Here is an 8960-nt window from a genome sequence, read left to right as displayed (position 1 = left end):
AGTGGCCAAACTCATCTACACAAAATTCCCCACATGTTTGTGGCCTTAATCAGAGTCAAAGTGGTGAGAAAAGTCGTGGAACAAGGCATTGAAAGAAGGGACATGGAATTGGAGTTGAGGAGACAAAGAATACTATTACAACTACATGGCATTAATAGAATTTTTGACTCTTTCTCTCATTTGGCCTATAAATAGAGGCCTTGTGCTAGCTTGAGAATCATTCTATCTCATTGTAAAATATAGTGTGAGTGTGTATCAAAGTTCTAAGTTTAAATATATTTTCTTTCATTTTCTCAACTATGAGTGATATTTTAGTGTTGATCAAAAGTAAGTTCATGGCAAGCTAAATCTATTATGTCAAGGTGAAGAGGATGCATTCTTGGTGAAGTAAGATTGTTTATATTTTGTATATTATTTCTTTATCTCTTTTCATTTAGCTAACTTATTTTTATTGTAGGTATAAAAATAAATTATTTGTTGTTATCAATTTACATCAAATGCTTGATACCATTAAAGTGGTTATCTTGATTTGTTGTTTAATTTTGATACAATAAATATTTCATCATTTATTATTATATATATATAGATATATATATATATATGTATATTTATATAATAATATCATAATATTTCATTTAGACGATAGCGTGGCTCTGCCGGTTGTTTTAAATGAAATATTATGATTTAATACTAATATCTAACAATCTAACATTTACTTTATCGCAACTAACTTTTATTTTCCGCTTCTAACTTTTACTTTCCGCAACTAACATTTACTTTATCGCAACTAACTTTTACTTTACTGCAATTAACTTATTAAATCAATATATTTCATTTAGGCAATAGCGTGGCTCTGCCGGTTGTTCTAAATGAAATATAATGATTTAATCTAACATTTACTTTATGCAATTATTTATTTATATAGTTATAATATAATCATAGGTACCATATATAAAATATCGGTTAATTCGGTATTTTCTATAGTGGGAACTATATTAGATTATGTGTGTGTTTAATTTTCTTGGAACCATTATTTATGGTAGTTTCTTTTGTTTCACTTTTAGTTAAACAATATTACATAAACCAAGAATAAATCCTCAAGCCTTGACAATATTTATAATTTGTAAACTTCAGTCTTGCATTTGGTAATCTATAAATTAATAAATTTAAACTCAAAATAACCTCTCTGTGGATCGATCTCGTACTTACGAAATATATTACTTGCAGACAACCTACACTTGGGTGAATTATTATTTAAGTAGTAACAAGTTTTTGGCGCCGTTGCCGGGGAGGTATAAATTAAGTTTATATTTGTTATATATGTTTTATTTATAAGTATTGTGTGTTTTTACTTGTATGAGTGTTTGGAGTCGAAAAAAAAGTGGTAGACTTATTCGAGTATCTGAAAATAATTTAAATATGGATGATAATTCAAATAATCAAGATAATGATAATAATAACAATAATAATAATAATAATCAAGAACATGATCAATTAAGAACACTTAGGCACCATATGAACCCTATTAGAACTAGTGCCTCATCTTGTTTAGTTTTTCCTCCCGATGCATCTAATTTCAATTTTAAACCTCAAATTATTCAACTTTTACCAAATTTTCATGGCTTAGATTCTGAAAATCCATATTTACATCTAAGAGAATTTGAGGAAGTTTGTAACACTTATAATGATCAAAATTGTAGCATGGATATAGATCGATTAAAGCTTTTCCCTTTTTCTTTAAAAGATAAAGCTAAAACATGGCTACAAAATTTAAGATCAAGTTCAATAAGATCATGGGAAGAAATGCAACAACAATTTCTCAAAAAGTTTTTCCCTTCCCATAGAACAAACTCTTTTAAAAGACAAATTACAACTTTTTCTCAAAAACAAGGAGAAACGTTTTATCAATGTTGGGATAGATATAAAGAATTACTTAATACATGCCCACATCATGGTTTTGAAACATGGAGAATAGTTTCTCACTTTTATGAAGGTCTAATACCTAAAGATAGGCAAATGATAGAATTCATGTGTAATGGAACTTTTGAAGATAAAAACCCAAATGAAGCTATGGAATATTTGGATTCATTAGCAGAAAATGCTCAAAATTGGGATAATATAGGCACAATAGAACCACCAACAACTAAAAACAATAATTCAACAAATGGGGGTGGTATCTATAATCTTAAAGATGATACAGATATTCAAGCTAAACTTGCATCTTTAGCAAGAAAAATTGAGTCATTAGAAATGAAAAAGAGTGGTCAATTAAAAAGTATTCAAGAAATTGTTTGTCATATATGTGATACACATGATCATGCTACAAAAGATTGTCCAACATTACCTTCATTTAAAGAATGTCTCCATGAACAAGCAAACTATGTTAACAATTATAAAAAACCAATACTAGATCCTTTTTCACCATCATATAATCCGGGATGGAAAAATCATCCTAATTTTAGTTGGAGGAATGATAATAATGCACAACCGTCACAACAATATTTTCAAAATAACCAAAATCATCAAGGTTATATTCCTTATGTTACACCTCCAAGAAAAAACTTTGAAGATGTAATTCATGCATTTATCCAAAAGCAAGAGTCTATCAATATTCAAAACAGTCAATCTATGAGTGATTTGAAAGAAACTCTTGCAAAATTTGCATCTGCACTTAATATTCATGAAAAAGGAAAATTTCCATCTCAACCTCAACCTAATCCTAAAAATCAAAATCAAGAATTAAAAAATGAAAAAATTGATCAAATAAAATCTGTTATTACCCTTAGAAATGGTAAAATAGTTAATGATCCATATAGTAATGAAAACAAGGATCATTTAAAATCAAAGAGTAAGGATGATAATCCTGATACTTTTGAGAATGATGATACCTTAAATTTTAAGAATAATATGGTGAATGATAAATCATCTGAAATAGTAAATAAGTCAAATAAACCTCCACCATTTCCTCATGCATTAACAAATCATAAAAAACAAAAAAGTGATTCTGATATCTATGAAGTTTTTAAACAAGTGAAGATAAATATTCCATTATTAGATGCTATTAAACAAGTACCTTCTTATGCAAAATTTTTAAAAGACTTATGTACTGTGAAGAGAAAATTGCATGTGAAGAAAAAAGCATTCTTGGCTGAACAAGTAAGTTCTATTCTTCAAAATAATTCTAGTTTAAAATATAAAGATCCTGGTTGTCCAACAATTTCATGTATTATTGGAGAAAATAAAATTAAAAAAGCTTTGTTGGATTTGGGAGCAAGTGTGAATTTACTTCCTTATTCAGTTTATGAAAAACTTAATTTAGGAGAATTAAAACCCACTTCTGTTACTCTTTTACTGGCGGATAGGTCAATCAAAATACCTAGAGGTATTGTAGAAGATGTGTTGGTTCAAGTTGATAAATTCATATATCCAGTAGATTTTATTGTTTTGGATACACAACCAATAGAAGTACATAATGAAATTCCAGTAATATTGGGACGACCATTTCTAGCAACTTCAAATGCTTTAATTAATTGTCGAAATGGAATAATGAAATTGTCTTTTGGAAATATGACTCTAGAACTTAATGTGTTTAATTTATGTAAACAACCAAGTATTAATGAAAATGAAAATGAAGATGATAATGAAATTCAAACAATTGTGGAAGAAAATATACAAGAAGAAAACTTAAATCAACAATGTGAAGTTTTTTCAGTAGAAAGTTTGGAGTCTGAAAATAATTTTAAAGAAGATGATAATATAAAACTTGAATTAAAAGCTTTACCATTAGAATTGAAATATGTATTTCTTGGTCAAAATAAAACATTTCCTGTTGTAATTTCTTCCACTCTTCTACCAAATCAAGAAGAAGATTTAATTCAATTACTTAAAAAATATAAAAATGCAATTGGATGGACTTTGAAAGATATAAAAGGTATGAATCCTTTAATTTGTACACATAAAATTCACTTGGAAGAAAATGCTAAAACGTATCAACAACCGCAAAGAAGGTTAAATCCACATATGAAAGAAGTTGTTAAGAATGAAGTATTAAAACTATTAGACGCTGGAATTATCTATCCAATCTCAGATAGTAAATGGGTAAGTCCAACACAAGTAGTACCTAAAAAGTCAGGCATCACTGTTATAAAAAATGAAAAAGGAGAGTTATTACAAACTAGGATTCCATCTAGTTGGCGTATGTGTATTGATTATAGAAAATTAAATGATGCAACTAGAAAAGATCATTTCCCACTACCATTTTTAGATCAAATTTTAGAAAAAGTAGCAGGAAATTCTTATTACTGTTTTCTTGATGGGTATTCGGGGTATTATCAAATACCTATATCATTAGAAGATCAAGAAAAAACTACTTTTACTTGTCCTTTCGGAACTTTTGCATTTAAAAGAATGCCATTTGGTTTATGCAATGCTCCGGCTACTTTTCAAAGATGCATGTTAAGTATTTTCAGTGATATGATTGAAGCATATGTAGAAGTTTTTATGGATGATATAACTGTTTTTGGAAACTCATTTGAAAATTATCTTAAAAATCTAGAAAAAGTATTAAAAATATGTGAAGAAAAAAATCTTGTTTTAAATTGGGAAAAATGTCATTATATGGTTAAATCTGGGATTGTCTTAGGACATGTGATATCTGAAAAAGGAATTGAAGTTGATAAAGTCAAAGTTGATGTTATTTCTAATTTAACATCACCAAAAACGGTCAAAGAAGTTCGATCATTCTTGGGTCATGCAGGATTTTATAGAAGGTTTATAAAAAATTTCAGCATAATATCTAAACCAATTTCAAATCTTTTAACAAAAGATACACAATTCGAATGGACTCAAAAATGTGAAAATGCTTTTAAAAAAATAATTAATCTTTTAATTACATCACCTATTTTACAACCTCCAGATTGGTCTTTACCATTTGAATTAATGTGTGATGCAAGTGATTATGCTATAGGAGCTGTGTTAGGACAAAGAAAAGAAGGAAAACCTTATGCAATCTATTATGCTAGTAGAACCTTAAATAGTGCCCAAATAAATTATTCAACTACTGAAAAAGAATTACTTTCAGTAGTATTTGCATTAGATAAGTTTCGATCTTATTTAATTGGTTCTACTACTATTGTTTACACCGATCATTCTGCCATAAAATATTTATCAAATAAACAAGATGCTAAGCCAAGATTAATACGGTGGATTTTATTGTTACAAGAATTTGATATTATAATTAAAGATAAAAAAGGAAAAGAAAATGTTGTAGCCGATCATTTATCTAGAATAATGACTGAATCATCTCATAATGAAATACCAATAAATGAAAATTTTCCAGATGATCAGTTGTTTTATGCTACTATTATGCCATGGTTTGCTAACATTGTAAATTTTCTTGTGACAAATAAAATGCCTTCTCATTGGAATTCACAGGATAAGAATAAATTCTTGATAGAAGTTAAAAACTTTTATTGGGATGATCCTTACTTATTTAAGTATTGTCCTGACCAAATTTTTCGACGATGCATACCCGACAATGAAGTAAGTAATGTTATTAAATTTTGTCATTCTGAAGCATGTGGAGGTCATTTTTCATCTAATAAAACAGCTACAAAAATCTTACAATGTGGATTTTATTGGCCGTCTTTATTCAAAGATACGCATTTATTTTGCAAATCTTGTGAAAATTGTCAGAAGATGGGATCAATTTCAAAACGAAACATGATGCCTTTAAATCCAATCATAATTATTGAAATATTTGATAGTTGGGGGATAGATTTTATGGGTCCATTTCCATTATCTTTTGGATATAAGTACATTTTAGTCGCTGTTGATTATGTTTCAAAATGGATTGAAGCGATTGCATGTAGAACTAATGATCATAAAGTTGTTATAAAATTTTTAAAAGAAAATATTTTTAGTCGATTTGGAATACCTAGAGCAATAATTAGTGATGGGGGAAGTCATTTTATAAATAAATCATTTTCTTCTTTGTTAAGAAAATATGGCATTACACATAAAGTTTCTACCCCATATCATCCTCAAAGTAATGGTCAAGTTGAACTAGCAAATAGAGAAATAAAACAAATTTTAGAAAAAACAGTTAATCCAAATCGAAAAGATTGGTCTTTAAGATTAACTGATGCATTATGGGCATATAGAACTGCATTTAAAACATCATTAGGGATGTCACCATATAGGTTAGTTTTTGGTAAGCATTGTCATTTACCGGTTGAACTAGAACATAAAGCTTATTGGGCAATTAAAGCATTTAATACTAATTTAGATGATGCATCTAAATTAAGAAAATTGCAAATAAATGAACTTGAAGAATTAAGAAATGATGCATATGAAAATTCAAAGATTTATAAAGATAAAACAAAAGCCTTTCATGATAAAAATATTACGAGAAAGTCATTTGAAATTGGACAAAAAGTTTTGCTTTATAATTCTCGTTTGCATTTATTTCCAGGTAAACTAAGATCGAGGTGGTCAGGACCATTTATAGTCAAATTTGTTTATCCTCATGGTGCTGTTGATATTGAAAATCCTAAAAATAATGACGTGTTTAAAGTTAATGGGCAAAGACTTAAGCCTTTTATAGAAAATGAAATTCTTAATGATGAGTTTATGCCTTTATATGATCCACAATAGCTGTTTGATATTTTCATTTTGTTTTGCAGATTCTAGTTCATTTCCCGGTTAAGTGGCGGATAACGGTACTCCGTGACTGTTTAAGTCGGTTTCTTCAGTTTTCCCAAAATAATTGAAATATATATATAATAATAATAATAATATGGATGCGTGTATTATGAATCTTCGTAAATATTTTGCTTGTTTACCTGATAATGCGTTGAAAAAAATTTATAAAGCTAGATGTGAGCGGCTAAGGTTGATGATGTCATATGGTATACCGGATGATATCCGTTTGATAATTGAAGCAAAAGTCCGATTGGTTGGGGAAGCAAGTGAATTAATAATAAGACATATGCCAGGATTTGGTAAAAGCACATATGCCAGAAAGCGAAGAGCTAAACGTATAGGTGGATGTTATAAATGTGCAAGGTGGACTTGTAATGGGAAATGCAAAAATGTTGGAATGCCATCAATGAATAGAGAAGATAAAATTTTATTCATTAAAAATGGTCTGAGTAAAGAGCCTTTGGATAATTTTCTAGAGGTTCTTGATACGCATTCTAGTGGGTACGTGCAAAATGAACTTCTTAAACTATGGTGGCAATTTCAACAGAAGGAATATCAATATGGACGGTGGAATCAGCCTTACAAAGATCCTACTGTAGTAACGCATGTCTATTTAGATAAGTAAATATATATATACAATCTCGTCTTGGGAATCTGACATTAAAAGACCCTGTTTGCCAATTTATAAGAAAATTGGATGGGAAGCATATCCTCGACTCATAGAAGACGTTGAAGCCGTTACTGAACGTAAAATCAGAGGAAGATGTGAGCCACAATCACAACTACGCTGTATATATTTGTTTTCTTTTAATAATAATAATTTCCTGTTCTAATATTGACTTTTGGCATGTTACGCTTATAAATTCATATGCTGTGATCTAACAATTACAGAAAACATATTTCTCAACATGTCAACGTCCACGGTAAGTAAAATCAAAAATATTTGTGTATTTTGTGGATCTAGTGCAGGAAAAGATTCAATTTATGAAGAAGTAGCAGAAAAGCTTGGAATAGCACTTGCTAAAAACAAGATTCATTTGGTATATGGTGGTGGTGAAGTTGGCCTCATGGAAAAAGTTGCAAAAGCTGCGCATGCAGGTGGAAGTGAAGTCTTAGGCATTATTCCGATTACTTTAGCCAATCTTACAGGACCAACAATAGGAGAAGAAATGCAAGTGGACAACATGTATGAACGAATTACTCAAATGATTGAACATTCAGATGCTTTCATTGCTCTGCCAGGAGGTTTCGGTACTTTGGAAGAAATATTTCATACTGTTTGTTGGGCACAATTAAATATCCACAATAAGCCAATTAGTTTGTTAAATGTTAACAATTATTATGATAAACTGTTATCGTTTCTTGATGATGTTGTGGAACAGGGATTTATTTCATTAGCTTCGCGAAGGATGTTAGTTTCTGCTACAAGTGAAGGTGAACTTATTGATTTACTGCAAGGATTTAGTCATGAACCAGATCCATTCTTATCTCAACTTAATTGGCCAACATCCAAGAGTAAGATAAGAAAATTCATGTGATGCTAAACTTGCGATTCAACGGTATGTTTTTAATGTTTTTTTTTTTAAGGTATGAATAATTTCTTCTTCTTCTTCTTCTTCTTCTTCTTCTTCTTCTTCTTCTTCTTCTCTTCTTAGTTTTTTTTATTATATAAAAAATAAAAATATGTAGTAATAATAATAATACTTTTTAGTTCAATGTCGAGTAAGGTGTCAGTAAAATGCACCTGAGACACATTAGTTAATAATTATCGGAAAATCGCAATACACTAGATTTTAATATTCATTATATTCAAATTACAGACTACAAGAAAAATTAGTTTTCATATGTACCAATTTATATACATATATATTTGATCAATTAATATAAAATATATAATAGATGTGTTTATTTATTTACATATATGTATATAATTGTGTGTGTTTTCAAATAAAATAATTTCTAAAATTTTTATGAGAATATAGTTAAAAGATATGGTTTGTATGGTTGTTAACATGTATAATTGAAAGAATTCTTTTGTAAAACTATAATATATACTCACACATCTTTTGTGAGTGAGTGGTGAGAAATGAGAAAACAATTAATAAACTTTTATTGATTATTAAAAAATGGTTTATTACAAGAATATAAATCCCCTAAAAAAAAAAATATTTATTGAAAAAAAAAAGAAGTAAATAAATAACGGACTGCAAAATACTTTATTCAGTGTAAATTTTTTTTTAGATTTGATTGATGTACTA

General features: G+C 28.8%; 1 non-coding gene across 1 annotated transcript; it reads right to left on the bottom strand.

Moving 5' to 3' along the window:
• Positions 1-1847: 1847 nt before the first annotated feature.
• LOC140804101 (small nucleolar RNA R71) lies at positions 1848-1958 on the bottom strand. The gene has a single exon (XR_012112060.1). It is a non-coding gene; the product is annotated as a small nucleolar RNA R71 (small nucleolar RNA).
• Positions 1959-8960: the final 7002 nt, after the last annotated feature.

The sequence above is a fragment of the Primulina eburnea genome, chromosome 10, assembly GCF_022965805.1.
Source record: "Primulina eburnea isolate SZY01 chromosome 10, ASM2296580v1, whole genome shotgun sequence".
Lineage (NCBI taxonomy): Eukaryota > Viridiplantae > Streptophyta > Magnoliopsida > Lamiales > Gesneriaceae > Primulina > Primulina eburnea.
The sequence above is the reverse complement of the archived record's forward strand: the minus strand, read 5'-3'. Positions and strand labels throughout refer to the sequence as shown.